At 28.4% G+C, this 19,319-nt stretch overlaps 1 protein-coding gene across 2 annotated transcripts in view; it reads right to left on the bottom strand.

The window, feature by feature from the left end:
* Positions 1 to 19,319, bottom strand: part of Arms (Ankyrin repeat-rich membrane spanning) — a 162,320-nt gene that overhangs the window by 130,359 nt on the left and 12,642 nt on the right. Inside the window, exons 1-2 of one of the 2 annotated variants that reach the window (XM_076782302.1) lie at positions 13,131 to 13,245; positions 7,956 to 8,307 (exon numbers count right to left, since the gene is read on the bottom strand). The exons of the other annotated variant lie outside the window; for it this stretch is intronic. The gene's annotated coding sequence lies outside the window, so the exon portion shown is untranslated. Of the gene's footprint in view, positions 1 to 7,955; positions 8,308 to 13,130; positions 13,246 to 19,319 lie in introns of those variants that run through there. 2 annotated transcript variants of the gene reach the window in all.

The raw sequence follows: 19,319 nt of genomic DNA, 5'->3' as shown, positions 1-19,319 counted from the left end.
AAGGGGCTTGTACAATTGACGACATCAAGAATTGACAAATACGATATACGATATACATGATAATTGGGTTTTGATCTGTTCGAACGAGACGAATTATGATTTAACTTTAATAACTTGACTTACTAATTGTTTTGTATTATAGTCGAATGATAAAATATATTAAATTTTTTGGAATATCTAGATCGAATTTTTTCATTGCAAAAATTCATAGTAAATTTTGTTGTATTTAAAATGAGTATTAAAAGAGTACTTATGAAAGTAACAATTTAAAACAAGAGAAAATACAATAAAATGAATGTAATATACAGGGTGTTCGGCCACCCCTGGGAAAAATTTTAATGGAGGATTCTAGAGGCCAAAATAAGATGAAAATCAAAAATATCAATTTGTTGATGGAGGCTTCGTTAAAAAGTTATTAACGTTAAAAATTCCGCCGATACTGAATTTTTTTCTCGAAAATGAGCCAAATTTCGGGGGTATGTCTATTCACCAATCCGTAAAGTTTGAGTTTTTAATAAATAACAATAATAATAGTAATATTAAAGGGGCTTGTACAATTGACGACATCAAGAATTGACAAATACGATAACGTAAAAATTCAATAAGAAATCTTATACTGGACTGTGAAATAATAAAGTTCAGATTTGGGTCAAAATGGACCTCGAAGTTCAATATAATCAAAATAAGGAAAAATAATAGAGGGGGTTTTTTTTTATAAAATATTCTTAGGACGGATAACGATTATAAGTTGATCGTAACAGTTATGTCAATGTTACTTGGTTTACTCTACTTTTAAATCGTTCATGGTGAAACATAAACAAGTTTTGGATGATCGAATGCAACCGAAAGAATATTTTCGTCATTAATAACTAAGATTAAAGACCCAATTACTGTCACCTGAACAATCACCTCTCGTAAAATTGCATTATTTTTTAAATTTATTTACCAAAAGTATAGATTTTTCTCATTATTTGTTATTATTCAATATCCTTAATTTAAAAAAAATACTGCAACCCTATAATTTTATTTATAAATTTGCCATTTTTGTATTGCATGTTTTTATAAATTATGTATTGCATACTGTAATAGAATAAATATTGTGCAAGTATAAATTACTAGGTGATGACAGTAACAGCTTACAGCAAATACTATAATGACAATAATTATAAAATGAAGTTATATACTATGACTGCCACTATTTACTATGATGCTTATATAATCTAAAAAAAATTATACATTAAAATTATATAATTTTATATAATTATAATTATATTATTATATAATGTATATATATATTTAATTTTATATTTTTATTATATATAAAATTAAATATTTTATTACGTTAGAACTCGACTAAAATAATAGCCTTTCTTTTAGTGTCTATGTTCGCTTTCGCTTTTAACCCCTTAACGTTCATATTTTTCCAAGAATTACCAGTTTTCTGTATTGGACTTGTTTCTAAGCTATATAAAAATGCGGTTTTTGTTAATTACAATGTCATATCTAACATATAATTTAAAGGAAAACAAGTATTGCTATCCCTTAAACCATTCAATTAAACAAATCTCGTTTTCCAAAGCAATCAGACTCGGGCATGGACGTTAAGGGGTCAAGGTTGAAGAATAAAAAAAATTACTGTTGCTTTTTTTGTCATGTTAATTACAGTTATAATTGCATGTTAGATTTTTTGTATGAAAAACTTTGTAAGATTTATTCGGTATTTTAAATAAAACAATTTAGGGTGCGAGTAACGGGATAGGTGGCAGTAAAGGGGTCCTCTTGTGGGGATTTCCCCCTAGGGTTGTTCGTGGTGGCGCTACCGTCGCGTCGGCGCTTCGGTCGCGCCCTCACGAACAATCCTAGGGGGAAATCCCCACACTCTACCCTAATTTGAAATAAAAATGAAATTTGATTCTCAGCAAATAGATATATTAAAAAGCTCAGGTGATTTGAAAGAGTAAAAAAGTCATTTCCTGTATTATTGTTCTCATTTCTATTATTGATATTCATACTATTTTATCCAAAATATAGAATAATTGATGTCAGAGGAATGAATGCTTTGCTATCTGAATGAAGGTTCTGTTCTAATTGAATTCTGCTCACAGAAGCTACTAAAATAAAAATAATCCCAAGAAAATTCATTAAAAATATTACAAACAAAACTCTGAGCGATAATGACACTTTACATCAAGTGTAAAATGCATTTAAACAAGAGTGAAACGGTGCGAAGTAAATGATAAGTGTGATAACAAGCCTGTCAAAGCCTGTGAAATTTGTAATAGAATAATAAATGGAAAATATTCTCCGAAGAAGACAATTTGTTCTTTGTGTTCACAAATGAACGTTAAAACTTCGTGAACGTTTTTCTATTTCAATTCGAAAAATATTTTGTGCTATCTCAACGTGTGTTAACTATTATTTCTTGGATAAATATAAAATGGCTGTGGGAAAAAAAATTTGTAGTAATAAGTTCACTACCGTATATGTAAAACAGACACTTCAATGTTTAAGGACAAAGTTTTTTTATACGTATACGTTTGTCTCGTTAAAAATGTTATTTTTGTCAAAGCCTATATCTATTTTAACCCATGCAAACTATTTCTTTCAGAAATATAAAGTTATGATTTTTGATAAATAATTTTACAGTGAGCTTATAAAATTTGAGCCATTATTAAATAAAAAATTTAGAAATACGATAACGCAAAAATTCAATCAAACAATTTATCTATATATATTTATATATCTAAAACAAGAATTATAATAGTACCGTTAATACACTTTTGAAAATATTGAAAAACTAAAAATAAATAACAGTTGACGACTAAATTATTGATTATGCGTATTATAAATGCATTTTAAAATTGATAAAACTCTCAATGCTATTAAAATTGTTTTGCCAAAGTAAAACAATGAATTTCGTCATTTAAAAAGCTCCAGATTTGCACCTTAAGAATATCTGGAAACTTCTAAAGCACAAACTTGCCAATAAAACTATCGCAAATAAAGCGAATATTACATAGACAATGTTTTGGCATTATGATACAGCATTGAAAACTATACAGTATGCCAAGGAGGATTCATTCAAGATTCATTCTTTTTATAGAGAAGTTCGTTCAAGCCAAGTTCTTCTAAATGTTAACAAATAAATCTGTCATAATAAATTTTGTTTATTAAGTACATGATAGTTTTGATCTGTTCGGACGAGACGAATTGCACAATTATAATTTACCTTTAATAATTTAATTTATTAATTTAATTAATTTACTAACTGTTTTGTATCATAGTCGATATGATAAAATATATCAAATTTTTTGGAATATCTAAATCGAATTATATAATTATGATATAACTTTAATAACTTAATTTAGTAATTTAATTAATTTACTAACTGTTTTGTATCATAGTCGATATGATAAAATATATCAAATTTTTTGGAATATCTAGATCGAATTCTTTCATTACAAAAATTCGTAGTAAATTTTGTTGTATTTCACATAAATTTTGAATCACTCTGTATAAGAATAATACTTTCAATGAAACGATTGTATATGTACGAAAAAGATTCATTTACTTAAATATTGAAATAATAATTGATGTGTTAAGAAAATATCTCTGCATTTTGTCTACTATTTAAAATACTATGTGTAAATGATTGTTAGAAATAATGTTAGACGACATACCAACATGTTTGCATTTTTATTTTCAAACTTTTCGACTTATCACTGACAATTCGTAATACCTCTCAAATAGTAAGATACAACATTCTTAGATATAATCGAATATGTAAGGAGGAAATGGTAGGAACCAAAGAAATATAAAAATCTCATTTTAACAGTTTATTAGTACATATTACGATTCACTCAACCCAAATTTTATTTAATTACAGGAACGACTCTTTTCCAGGCGTAAAAATAAATTTATTAAGACCAACATTTTGATCGATTTATAGCCCTCGCCAAGAGTAAATACTGTAATTAAGAAAAATAAACATAATGAAAACCATGCAATACAAGAAAAATTATGTAACGCAAGAAACTAATGGAATGTTAGAGAAATATTAGCGAGGAAAACATAAAAAATACAAAATAATTGAAAAACAGGAAGAAAAATTACAAAGAATATAAATAACAAAATATGAAAATGTATATCAAAAAGAAGAATAAAAAATAAAGTGAAATTGCAAATAAATCTATCAAAAAACACACTAAACCATGAACAAAGAGAAAATAGTTAAGATGTAGGAATAAATATACATAATAGTAAATATTCATAGTATATAAAAATAAAACATAATTGTTCCAAATTTCTTAAGGTTGAAAAAGTTCCTAGTTGTAAGAAATAACAAATCTATATGTAACTAAACATATACTTAGTACAATAGAGAAAAAATGCAAAAAGGAAACAAAAAAGGATTTATTGGTAAATTGGAAACAAATAATTTGTAAACACATGCTCTCTTAATTATATTTTTCCATGTTTTTGGTTAGTGAGCACAAATAACTTCATTCTTTTGTAATAGATGATGATTCTTATGTCTTGCAAAATGTATATATAATTTCTAATATAAATGTATGATAATTTAGTACCTCTAAATTATTAATATAAAATATAAAATCTATGGGATTGTGACTTTTCTACATTCATACTAATTTTATCAAATCCAAATGACATTTTATGCAGTAGTTCTTTACTTAATTTGCAAAAATACTAACTTCAATTATTATCTATTAATATAAAACTTATGAACAGTAATTTCAAATACCTAAATTTATAAATAAACAGTTTTTATTTTCGACGCTAGATAGTGCCACAAAATGAGGTAAACCAATACTGTAGACACCTATTCATATTTGAAATCTGTGTGCTTGTGATTTCATTATAACTTTCACTATTTTTGTTCAATCCAAATGAAATTTTGTTTAATTGTTCTTCATGCTCTAACAGAAAATATAGACAACTTTATTTGCGAAAATATTAGCTATGAAACAATTATGAGGCTTTAAACGGGTGGAGGATTCTCTATCAAATGACACCTGTGGTGTCCACACCAATTCTGCTTTGTTTCATCTATGACAAAACAAATACATACGCTAAATTCATAAAAGATTCTACTTTGTCTAAAAAAATGCCTTATGCAAATTTTAACCGTTTGTCACACTCGCTTACAATATTTAAAAATATTCTTATCGTTTTGATTTCAACGATATTTTGTACCCATGTAACCATTAACCCTTTAAATACACAGTCACTGTATTTATAATTTTAAATGAAATTTCTATACTTTTAATTTCCTTCTTAAATATACTTCGATTATATCTAAGAATTTTATATTATCATTATTTTATAAATACTATATATAGAAAGGTTGAAAGCTTCAAAAATAAAGATGGTTGTAGCGATTATATCTTTTATCGATTCTTTCTACTATTTTTATCAAAATACACCAAATGCAACTAAAATGTCTACGTTCTTATTTTCTCGTTGCGGGAAGCTATAAAAAATTAGCACAAAGTGTTAAATATAAATGTTCCCAAAAAGCCAACGCAGTTAAGCAACAATAACCAACGAGGAAAATACACGTGGATCAAAATAAACCAATGGTTTCGAATAGACAATAAACCTGGTCCGCCTAGTGTTAATATTACTTTAATATCCAGTAATAGCATCGACCATCGACGCCATAATCATCGTCAAATATGCATTGTAGAAGAAGAGGAACTCTTTTATGTTATACTATGTGGGGTAATGCTGGGGGGTTTCAAAAGGGACAGGGGCACAGCACCCTTTAAATTTACAACGTGTCTCTGAAACTATTACAATAAACAAACCTTCATAATTGTACATGTTTAAATAACATCATTGATACTCCACTCGTTTCCATCTAATAGTTCCATAATTAATGCCTAACATTAAATAACTCTCCACATTTGATCTGTTTTTCTTTTCCCTAACCAAATACTATTACACCTAATAGTTTTTAAATATTTTAGCTTAATTATTATATCGTAGAACTAACGACACCTATTTAGCCTACTAAATTGTAATAAATAATAATGGCAGTGAAGAGGAAAGTAAAAAAAATAGAAAAATTGAACGAATAATAACTAGAATTATGATTATAAATATAACTATAATTATCAGTTATAAATTAAAATTTAATGCTACGTTATGAATGCAAAAACCAAATATAGCAAATATAATAACTTTTAATCCTAATTTTCTAGTACACTCTAGTCACTAAACTACCAAATTTTTGGAAAATTGTCGAATTGTTTACATTTACTCCAATTATGTATTCGAACATTGTATCAAGGTCCTTCCAAAACATGAAAAAGTATTTCAAATATTATTTGTTTTAAATACACTATTCAAAACAGTAAACATTTATATAACAGTCGATTAAAAAGAAACCTAACCAAATACTATTACACCTAATAGTTTTTAAATTTTTTGGTTTAATTATTATATCGTAGAACCAACGACGTCTATTTAGCCTATAAAATTAATAATAATGGCAGTGAAGAAGAAAGTAAGAAAAATAGAAAAATTGAACGAATAATAACTAGAATTATGATTATAAATATAACTATAATTGTCAGTTATAAATTAAAATTTAATGTTGCATAATGAATGCAAAAACCAAATATACTAAATGCCATATAAATATATGTATATTGTATTAATATAATAACTTTTAATCCCAATTCTCTAAACACTCTACTCACTAAACTATCAAATTTTTGAAAAATGGCCGAATTGTTTACATTTACTCCAATTATGTATTCAAACATCGTATCAAGGTCTTTCCAAAATATGAAAAAGTATTTCAAATAAATATTATTTGTTTTAAATACACTATTGAAAACTATAATGTATAACAGTCGATTAAAAAGAAACCTAACCAAATACTATTACACCTAATAGTTTTTAAATATTTTAGCTTAATTACTATATCGTAGAACCAACGACACCTATTTAGCATACCAAATTTATTAATAATAATGGCAGTGAAGAAGAAAGAAAAAAAAATAGAAAAATTGAACGAATAAAAACTAGAATTAAGATTATAAATATAACTATAATTATCAGTTATAAATTAAAATTTAATGTTACGTTATGAATGCAAAAACCAAATATACCAAATGCCATATAAATATATATTGTATTAATATAATAACTTTTAATCCCAATTCTCTAAACACTATTCACTAAACTATCAAATTTTTGAAAAATGGTCGAATTGTTTACATTTACTCCAATTATGTATTCGAATATCGTATGAAAGTTCTTCCAAGATATGAAAAAGTATTTGAAATAAACATTATTTGTTTTAAATACACTATTCAAAATCGTAAACATTTATATAACAATCTATTAAAAAAAACCTAACCAAATACTATTACACCTAATAGTTTTTAAATATTTTAGTTTAATTACTATATCGTAGAACCAACGACACCTATTTAGCCTACCAAATTTATTAATAATAATAGCAGTAAGGAGGAAAGAAAAAAAATAGAAAAATAGAACGTAACGAAAGAAATATTGTATTAATATAATAACTTTTAATCCCAATTCTCTAGTGCACTCTAGTCACTAAACTATCAAATTTTTATAAAATAGTCAAATTGTTTACATTTACTCCAATTATGTATTCGAACATCGTATCAAGGTTCTTCCAAAATATGAAAAAGTATTTCAAGTATTATTTGTTTTAAATACACTATTCAAAACAGTAAACATTTATATAACAGTCTATAAAAAACAAAGGGAGAATGTGCCTTCCTGAAGGACTCCCCAGGGGTACCCCATATACCACACAAAAAGGTCTCATTGACTCGCCAATGGTTGCCAGAGAAAACAACTCATTCGTTTCACTCTGTATTCATGGGTAGGTGTTCCTAAGCAGCGAGCTGGAGCTTTGTCGCTGCACACCAGCTCAAAAAGCAACTCACGTATTTTATGTTTATACGAAGATCCACTACGACACGCACTGCCCACGCGCGATCGCCTCGAAGCGTACCTGCGTTTCAAATCGACCGCGACGACGGTCGAACGCGCACTGAATTAGCCGTCGTTGGACAGCGATTTATTAGCATCCGTGAGACAAAAGACTCCGGAGGGATATGAGAGATCGATAGGTAAGTTGAGAATGCACGAGAAGGCACGGCTCCGTAACCCGTGGTTGAAAGAGATCGACGCGTGCGGGGAAAACGGCCGAAATTACACGGGGCCACGAGCGTCCTCGCGGCCGAAATGGAGCGGAAAAGACGCTCTACAGAGAACTCCAACCGGAAAGATGGTCTCCTAAGCAAAAATGGGCAAAACTCTTACGTGGATAAAACATTTCTCGTAACGGTAAACAAGTGTTCGTTTGTTACTATTAGAACTCAAATTACGGAATGAAATATTTCACAAACAAGTACAAATTCGAATCATTATTTGCGTCATTAACTATTTAACACAAAAATGTACTCATTCGCTATTCAATCTAACAAACGTAGAGATTCAATTATTATTTGTTGTCTGTTATTACAATAAAATTTTCAAATAACGAATAAAATATAAAATGCCTGTACGTTATTCGTAATTGGACTTATAGAATAAAGAATTTTAAAATGAAAATAAAAATTTAACTACTCCACAAAATGAATATTGTAAGTAAATTGTTGTTTTTATTCGATGTGCATTATTCCAATATAATTTTGCCCATAATATGCAAACTTTTTATGTAAATACAAATTTCGAATAACGAATAAAATGTAAACAGCTGCCTGTACATTATTCGTAATTGGACTTACAGAATAAAGTATTTTAAAATGAAAATAAAAATTTAACTACTCCATAGAATGAATATTGTAAATAAATTGTTGTATGTTGTTTTTATTCGCTGTGTCTTATTCCAATATAATTTTGCCCATGATATGCAAACTTTTTATGTAAATAAAAATTTCGAATAACGAATAAAAAATTAGCAGCTGTTGATCCGTTACTTGTCGAATGAAAAGTGAAATTTGACTTGCATAATGAAATATTTCATAAGAAAGAAAGAAACATTTACTTTTGCCCGAAAGTGGACAACATTCTTATCTATATAGATAACAATTTCAAATAACAAATAAAAGATATAAACACATTTTCGCGGTCTGTGAATATTAAAAAAAAATCTCAAGACTTCAAGGTCAAGCTCGTATTTTTTTGACACTTCATCCCAATTTTTTACAGTTATTCTCCAAAAATTGTTACAAGAGATTACAAAAATTAACACTGTATAATAACGACATTAGAATTATATAATTGTTTAAAGTTATAAATCGTAAGTTACAATCAGAGTTAGGTTATCAGACATGTATTATTTAATAGAGATGAAAATACAGTGAATTTTAGAAATTTAACAAAATCAAATCTGTATACGTAAAATGCACGATATAGAAATAAATAAATAATTTACACAAGATGTTAACAATGACTACGTATAGTCATCATAGATTTTACCATATATAAAAATATAACTATAAATTTAGTAAAAATGAAAGAAATAATGAATCTCAATAATCAAAATAATCAAAATAGTCAACAAAATGAACCGTATCTTGAATTAGTAGTATTAAAATTTATGAACACAAATTTATGATCTAGTAAGTTATGTTAGTATATCAACTATTTTCTAACGTGTCAACATGTGTTATTGTATCATTAAGTATTGTGCAAACTCGTCTTTTTTCTATTGTGTTTTTTTGAAAAGTATCAAACAGCACATATTCACATATTCCGTTATGGTAGTGCCAGGAATCGTGGAAATAATATTCAGAATGTAAAATTCTACTCAAAAATGAAATACATAGTTACAATTATATGTAATTGTACAATGTCAATTTTTTATAATTTCTTCTAACAGTTTTTTGAAAATGACACTAAAACACTAGACCAAAACGTTAAAACGAATACAAACTTGCTCTTAAAACTGACCTTGTCAAGTGTGTTTTTTCTTTTAAACAAAAGATAAACGACTATTTCAAATAAGAATTAGAATTTGACTTTCAGAATGAAATATTTCACAAAAAAGAAATAAGATAATTCTGTAGTTTAGTGATTTTTCTCAATTTTTAGTATTTGACTCCAGTCTATTATTATGCTTCATTTTATCACTAAAATAAAAAATCATTCCGAAAAGCTTGAAGAAATACTATATTTGGTTATATGATTTAAAAAAAATTATATATTGAAATTATATATATATAATTTATATTCTATATAAAATTAAATATTTTATTATGTTAATAACTCGACTAAAATAGTAGTGACCTTGAAATAAAATAAAAATGTACGAAGTAATTTTAGTAGCTAATTATTTTGAATACGATATATTTCACAAGTCCAAATTAAGTCACAGATTTCGATGACATTTAAACATGCTGTCAAAATCAAATTCCCAAATAAGTTTAGGTTAACGACGAACAAGAAATAACCAAACACACCGTTAAACACCAAAGAGGAAAGTAAACAACAATGGCAATAAAATTCCTTTTACGGAGTAAAGAAAAATTAACTAATTCGACAGTTTTGTAACCCCCTCGTTGATAAATAGAACAAAACAAAAGAAATGTATTTGGGAAGAAAAGTTTTCAAAACTAGTCGATTTAATTCAAATAGTGGTTGTGTTTGACTAAAACTTGATAGTCAGGGGTCTTTGAGGTCATCGATTACGACATCGATCTTTAAAATCATGATTCCAATTTTATATCTAAATCCAAGTATTTTTCCAAATTTTAGTTCGCCGTTTTCAATTTCGAAAATCTGATATCAGTTTCGTATTCGCCGACCTCAAAAACTCTTCGAAGCCCAAGAACAATGAAATTGTAATTTTTTCCCCACTTATACATATATGTATCACTGATAGTAAAAGGATTAAAAAAATAACAAAAAATACGTTAATTTCTAGAGTTCCTTTGATTGATTTTTATTTTTGCGATAAAATAAAGCCTTTCTTAAAAAGAAAACTACAGTCAAATAGCGAAAGTGAAAAATTACTTAACCGATCAGAAATAAGAATTTAACTATTTAATGGAACATAATAAGTTGAAAAGAATTAAAAAAATACGTTAATTTCTAGAGTTCCTTCGATTGATTTTTGTTTTCGTGATAAAATAAAGCTTTTCTTAAAAAGAAAACAAAAGTCAAATAGTGAAAGTGAGAAATTACTTAACCGAACAGAAATAAAAATTTAACTATTTAATGGAATATAATAAGTTGCAAAGAATTAAAAAAATACGTTAATTTCTAGAGTTCCTTCGATTAATTTTTGTTTTCATGATAAAATAAAGCCTTTCTTAAAAAGAAAACAAAAGTCAAATAGTGAAAGTGAGAAATTACTTAACCGATCAGAAATAAGAATTTAACTATTTAATGGAACGTACTAAGTTGAAATAAATTAAAAAAATACATTAATTTCTAGAGTTCCTTCGATTAATTTTTCGTTTTCGTAATAAAATAAAGCCTTTCTTAAAAAGAAAACTAAAGTCAAATATTGAAAGTTAGAAATTACTTAACTGATCAGAAATAAAAATTTAACTGTTTAATGGAACATAATAAGTTGCAAAGAATTAAAAAAATACATTAATTTCTAGAATTCCTTCGATTGATTTTTGTTTTCGTGATAAAATAAAGCTTTTCTTAAAAAGAAAACTAGAGACAATTAATGAAAGTTAAAAATTAACCGATCAGAAATAAAAATTTAACTATTTAATGGAACATAATAAATTGCAAAGAATTCAAAAAACACGTTAATTTCTAGAGCTCCTCCGATTAATTTTTGTTTTTTCAATAAAATAAAGCCTTTCTTGAAAAGAAAACTAGAGTCAAATAGCGAAAGTGAGAAATTACTTAACCGATCTGAAATAAAAATTTAACTGTTTAATGGAACATAATAAGTTGCAAAGAATTAAAAAAATACATTAATTTCTAGAATTCCTTCGATTGATTTTTGTTTTCATGATAAAATAAAGCCTTTCTTAAAAAGAAAACAAAAGTCAAATATCGAAAGTTAGAAATTACTTAACTGATCAGAAATAAAAATTTAACTGTTTAATGGAACATACTAAGTTGAAATAAATTAAAAAAATACATTAATTTCTAGAATTCCTTCAATTGATTTCTGTTTTCGTGATAAAATAAAGCTTTTCTTAAAAAGAAAACAAAAGTCAAATAGTGAAAGTGAGAAATTACTTAACCGATCAGAAATAAGAATTTAACTATTTAATGGAACATAATAAGTTGAAAAGAATTAAAAAAATACGTTAATTTCTAGAGCTCCTCCGATTAATTTTTCGTTTTCGTAATAAAATAAAGCCTTTCTTAAAAAGAAAACTAAAGTCAAATATCGAAAGTTAGAAATTACTTAACTGATCAGAAATAAAAATTTAACTGTTTAATGGAACATACTAAGTTGAAATAAATTAAAAAAATACATTAATTTCTAGAATTCCTTCGATTGATTTCTGTTTTCGTGATAAAATAAAGCTTTTCTTAAAAAGAAAATTAAAGACAATTAATGAAAGTTAGAAATTAACCGATCAGAAATAAAAATTTAACTATTTAATGGAACATAATAAGTTGAAAAGAATTAAAAAAATACGTTAATTTTTAGAGTTCCTCCGAATAATTTTTGTTTTTGCGATAAAATGAAGCCTTTCTTAAAAAGAAAACTAGAGTCAGATAGCGAAAGTGAGAAATTACTTAACCGATCAGAAATAAGAATTTAACTATTTAATGGAATATAATAAGTTGAAAAGAATTTCAAAAATACGTTAATTTCTTGAGTTCCTTCAATTAATTTTTGTTTTCATGATAAAATAAAGTCTTTCTTAAAAAGAAAACTACAGTCAAATAGCGAAAGTGAGAAATTACTTAACCGATCAGAAATAAAAATTTAACTGTTTAATGGAACGTACTAAGTTGAAATAAATTAAAAAAATACATTAATTTCTAGAATTCCTTCGATTGATTTTTGTTTGCATGATAAAATAAAGCCTTTCTTAAAAAGAAAACAAAAGTCAAATAGTAAAAGTGAGAAATTACTTAACTGATCAGAAATAAAAATGTAACTAATGGAATATAATAAGTTGTTATACGTTGTTTTTATTCGCTGTTTAGTATCCCCAATCAGATTTTGCCCATGTTTGCTTCTAGGAACGGACCGTCGACACGAACGCAGTTGATCGCGCCAACATCCCTCGCGTACTGCCGTCGGCGAACGATTGACTGCGGTGACGAACACCTGACGCTTGTGGGCGACCCACGTGGACGGATCCATCCTATCGTTCGCTAGGCGGCGGACAGAACACTCGAGTGGGAACGAGTCACGATTTTCACGGTTGCTTGGCACAGGTAGGGGGCTTTCCTTCGACGGATGGTGCTCGATCGTCGGTCGACCGTTCGTTAACGGTAACCTTGCTTAATCAAAGGTGGGATGCAGGGAATAACGTCATAACGATGTATGGATTCCGGGGAAATCCCACATCCCAAGTTTGAAATTCTCGTCTTCCTGTTAGCCACCCATAACGTACTTTCCTATTATACAGCACGTTCGTCCTAAGATCGAATTTAGGCATACAATAGCTACAAAAAGTATTGGCACACCTTTTCTCGAAATATCTTCTCACACCGGAAGTGACATAGTAAAACAAAATGTACAGTAATAGATAAAATATTAAACCGAAATAAATGACTTATTTTGTATGGAAAACTTAATACAATTTTCTAGTATCAGTAATTATATGTTTATATATTACACAACATTTTTGATTTTACTATTGAACTTACATTACTTTGAACTTACTACAAAAATTATTTTATGAAAAATATGCAATTATTTATTTAAAAATTGGACTTCGTACAAAATCCACTATTTTTTATCACTTCAACATAACTTTTTCACGTAGAATCTATTGTTTACATTGATCAATGATAATATTGTTCTAAACCGTTTCGATTGTAGAGTGGAGATTGTTAAAATTTTTTGGTCTATTAATTTTTTATTAAATTGTTAGAATCTATTGTTTACATTGATCAATGATAATATTGTTCCAAACCGTTTCGATTGTAGAGTGGAGATTGTTAAAAGTTTTTGGTCTATTAATTTTTTATTAAATTGTTAGAATCTATTGTTTACATTGATCAATGATAACATTGTTCTAAACCGTTTCGAAACCAAAATTTTTTGGTTTAGAGTTTTTTCTTACTATACTCTAAATTGCAATTAAACATTAAATAAAGTGGCAATTAAATAAGTTTTCTATATTTTCTTCCTGAGCAAATTTTTTCACAACTCGAGCTGTGTATTTCAAGTTATTATCGTTTTGAAAAATGAAATTATCACACATTCTATTGCGTGTATATAGTGACATGGTTCTTTAGTATGCCTGACGGTCAATAATTCCATCGATATGACGTACGTGCAGAACCAGGGCCGCTGCAAGAGGATGAGGGCTCGAGACTTGTATAAGACGGGCAAATAACTTATATAAGAATTCCAAAATTGTTGTAAAGGTCACCACCAGACACTTTTCGATTGTACTCGAAATATCACATATAATCCACTACTTTTAATACGTTCGAACTATTCCGCACATAATTAACTCGGCATGTGGAAGTTGCGAAACACTGAAACACCTGTGAAGAAGGTTTGCGACACAGCATTCACTATGATTGCTATTTCGGTAAATGACTCACTTTGCTTTCATAGCTTTACAATTTGTTCCTTATCGTTTTCTAGTAAACTCATCGATTCAATTTTACTTTTGCTTATATACATTTCAAGTGGCAAAGAATGTAGGTGCTAAACACTGACGTGAAAAATTAGGAACCAAAATACTCAAAAGATATACTCGAAGTAGTTACTTACACGGATCGTCTTAACACTAGATTTACGGATGTTGATTATGTATCTATTTTTAGTGAAATGAGCCAATGTGACTCATACAACAAAATTCAAGATGTTTGCAAAAAAAATAGTTCCCAAGTCAATTTAAATGAAAGATTTATTATTAAAAATATCGTTGAAAACATTTTTTACGTATATACTCTGTTTTTATAATAAATTTAGCAAAAGAAACTTTTTCTGATTTTTTCCAACGATAGCAACCCTACGTAATAAGATGTAAAATAAATATCAATTAAAATACTTTTTACAAATAAATATCGAAATTATCTTGGTAGAGAAAATTATTTGACAAAAAATTGATTTTATAGAATTATATTATTTCACTAAAAATGTTCACGTGCAATGTATAAATCGGAATTATGAAAGAGCTTTTTTTGGCCTCAGCTAACTAATAAATTGACAAGATTGAACATGAATGTTTACGCATTAGATGTTTTTAGAATTCTGATGAGAACTTTCTTCATGTAAATCATAAATTTTATGCGTTTAAAACAATTAACTGTTGAATCATTTTATGAGTCAAATTTGCTCACAACCGTAAAAATAGGTATACCACATTCGATAATGCGATATATTTTATTACGTAAGGAAAAACTAACTTTAAAAAATAATATTTAAGTTTTATATATACAGGGTGTTTGACCACCCTGGGAAAAATTTTAATGGAGGATTCTAGAGGCCAAAATAAGACGAAAATCAAGAATACCAATTTGTTGATGGAGGCTTTGTTAAAAAGTTATTAACATTTAAAGTTCCGCCAGTACTGAATTTTTTTCTCGAAAATGCGCAAGATTTCGGGGGTATGTCTATTCACTAAAAATGATTGTAACTGACCCTCGCAACAGAAAATAATTTTTTTAGAACGATTTGAAATTTTTTTTTTCGTCAAAAAATTTAGGCACCTACCCCTGTCGATTATTCTTAAAAATTCCTTTTTCATTTTTAGTAATTTTGTTTGACGCCCTACAGAAAAGTTGACTAATACTTTTTTGTAGGTACCCATGAGCTCTACTTCAGAAAAAAGTTTCATTGAAATATATTCACATTTGTAGGAGTTACGGCTGTTTGAAAATTGGACCATTTTTATAGGGTTTTTCTCATTTTGCGAGGTCAAGGACCAACTTTTCGAACATTTTTGCGATTTGTACATATTCTCTATCAAATTGCGCGTAGTTTGCTTTTTTAAACATTAAAATCGCCCAATCCGTTCCGAAGTTATGACGTTTTAAAGATTCATATGAAAATTCGGGTAGACATTTCTGGCCAGAAATTATATTTTTGGTAAGGAATTTTTTTCTCGAAATTGAATAGGATTTCGTGGGTATGTGTAATGACCAAAAATGCTTGTAATTGACCCCTGAATCTGAAAATAATTTTTCCAAAACGATTTGAAATTTCTTTTCGACGTCGAAAAATTTCACACTTTTCCGAATTTTTTTCTCGAAAGTGGATAGGATTTCGGGAGTATGTCTATTCACCAAAAATGATTGTAATTGACCCCCACAATCGAAAATAATTTTTTCAGAATTAATAAAAAATTTTTTTTTTCGCCGAAAAATTTAGGCACCTGCCCCTGACGATTATTCTTAAAAATTCCTTTTTCATTTTTAGTAATTTTGTTTGACGCCCTACAGAAAAGTTTGTCTAATACTTTTTTGTAGGTACCCATGAGCTCTACTTCAGAAAAAAGTTTCATTGAAATATATTCACAATTGTAGGAGTTGTGGCAGTTTGAAAATTGGACCATTTTTACGGGGTTTTTCTCATTGTGTGGGGTTAAGGATCAACTTTTCGAATATTTTTGCGATTTCTACATATTCCACACTAAAATGCGCGTAGTTTGCTTTTTTAAACATTAAAATCGTCCCATCCGTTCAGAAGTTATGACGTTTTATAGATTCGTATGAAAATTTGGGCAGACATTTCTGGCCAGAAATTATATTTTTGGTAAGGAATTTTTTTTCTCGAAACTGAGTAGGATTTCGGGGGTATGTCTATTCACCAAAAATGATTGCAATTGACCCCCGCAACCGAAAATAATTTTTCCAAAACGATTTGAAATTTTTTTTTTCCGTCGAAATATTTCACACCTTCTTGAATTTTTTTCTAGAAAATGCACAAGATTTCGGGGGTATGTCTATTCACCAAAAATGATTGTAACTGACCCCCACAACCGAAAATAATTTTTCCAGAACGATTTGAAATTTTTGAATTTAATTGTTAATAACTTTTTAACGAAGCCTCTATCAACAAATTGGTATTCTTGATTTTCGTCTTATTTTGGCCCCTAGAATCTCCCATTAAAATTTTTCCCAGCGGTGGCCGAACACCCTATATACAGTAATCAAATTTTTAATCAGTCAAATTGACTCAGTCCGTACATCTAGTGTTAAATTAATGTCCAGTATTTATAAACGCGCAGAGAAAACTGACGCATATAATTTATTCTATTCAACGACATTGTTTACATTTAACAACCGATACTTCGAGATCAAGAAAGTCAAACGTACAACCATATTATAAAAACACAAACTGAACAGATGTGTAATAATCGCGTAACATGCTTATAATCTAAAATACGATTCATCGTCTTAAACTTTTGTCCGTTACTGTATATTTTGTAACATGTACTTGTTAAGATATGCGTAAATGGTAGTACAAAATTTCAAATTAATATCTATAATAGATTTCATGTTATAAAATTCCAAAAACGTCCTACGTTTCTTGTGACTAGAGTAGAATAGACATTAATTCTACATTATTCTATGTAACCTATATTCATTTTTTTTATTTTGATTACTAATTGTTTAAAACACAAAGGATTTTCCTACCATCGATTAATTCGATAATGGAAAGATTTATGCGACAAGTCATCTATATCTCGTTGTAACTAAACATTAAATAAAGAAAGTATATGATATTAAGTTGGCACTTGGTCCGTGCATATTATCTACGGCCAATTCGAATTCTTTGGGCAACGGTATCGCGGAGCATCATGCGTGAAACATAAATTCAGCACTAAACAGATACTACATCGAAACACAAATACTAATATAACCAGTTTTTAGTTCAACAATTGATATACAGGGTGACTTTACGACAGATATAACACAAACATTACTGTAACTCGGGATCAAGGTCATACCGGACATATATTTATATCAACTTTTTTTTCTTATTTTAACCTACCGAATCCATTCTTGAAGCCCACGAATTTTGAAAAACCCTATATAACAATTATAAAAGATACATACATTGTAACTTCACTAAACTCTGTCCATTTAGATATCTTGATTATTTCAAACGATGCGAGAAAATGTTACGCACAGAAGTTATAGATATATGGGTGACAGGATTTACCATTATGATGCTAGAAAAATGAATTCCCAAGTTAAGACGTTGAGGGGAATAAATTTGGATAGAATTTGTGAATTTTAACAAGGTTACGGAAATAAGTACCGAAACAAATTTTAGGTTATGTAGCTTACAATGGTCTAAAATCAAAATTTTACTTTTGCAGAATATTACACGGTTTTGATCTGGCAGCGAACGTGTTAAAAAAAGTACATAATATGGTATATTGTGGCGGCTTGCTGTCTGGAGGAGGCGAGTAAACGAGATAGCAGGAGGAAAGAAAAGAAAAACAGAGAAGAACGTTTCGTCGCTGGCCTTGGACGCCAGACATTTAAGAGACGGTCGAAGAGGGCATATATAGGAACAGGTGGTCAGTAGAATACTTATGAGAGAGCGTAGCCCTCTGCCGGTGAGTACGGGAAGTATCGTCATGGTATAAATGGCGTTCTTGTAAGTGAAAGCGTGAAGAAGATATAGAGATCAACTTTTGAAAATATCTCGAAAAGTAATAACTTTTTGCCATGATAACCTAATAATTTTTTTGCGTAGAATGAACAGAGGAATCGATTTGCGCAATAAAAAGTATGCATTTCCATTTAAAGAAATGATGCAATTGTTAATTATGTACCATTTACCTTTCTCCTTTGGCATATTTTGCCAAGAAATAATTGCGTGGACCACTCTGTATGTGTATACATATATGTTACAGAAGTTGTAGGATTTCAGAAAGTACATAATATGGTATAAATTGTATTATTACAAGTGGAGGGATAGAAAAAATTTAGAGGTCAATTTTGTTTTTTTAAATGGAATGTTCCATTTTTTATACTCGATTTCGACAGATTGTAATATAAATAAAATATCAAATTTGTCCTAAAACTTACCGTTTCTGAGATATTTGACTACTTTCATTCTATTCCTTTCATTATGGCATATCTTAATCCTTATATTACTTTACGTCAGATTAAGCATGAATCTGCAGTCAGCAAAAGTAGTATATTACGAATTCTTGCTCGTCACAAAT

The sequence above is a fragment of the Colletes latitarsis genome, chromosome 14, assembly GCF_051014445.1.
Source record: "Colletes latitarsis isolate SP2378_abdomen chromosome 14, iyColLati1, whole genome shotgun sequence".
Classification (NCBI taxonomy): domain Eukaryota; kingdom Metazoa; phylum Arthropoda; class Insecta; order Hymenoptera; family Colletidae; genus Colletes; species Colletes latitarsis.
This window is presented reverse-complemented; position numbering and strand designations above follow the sequence as displayed.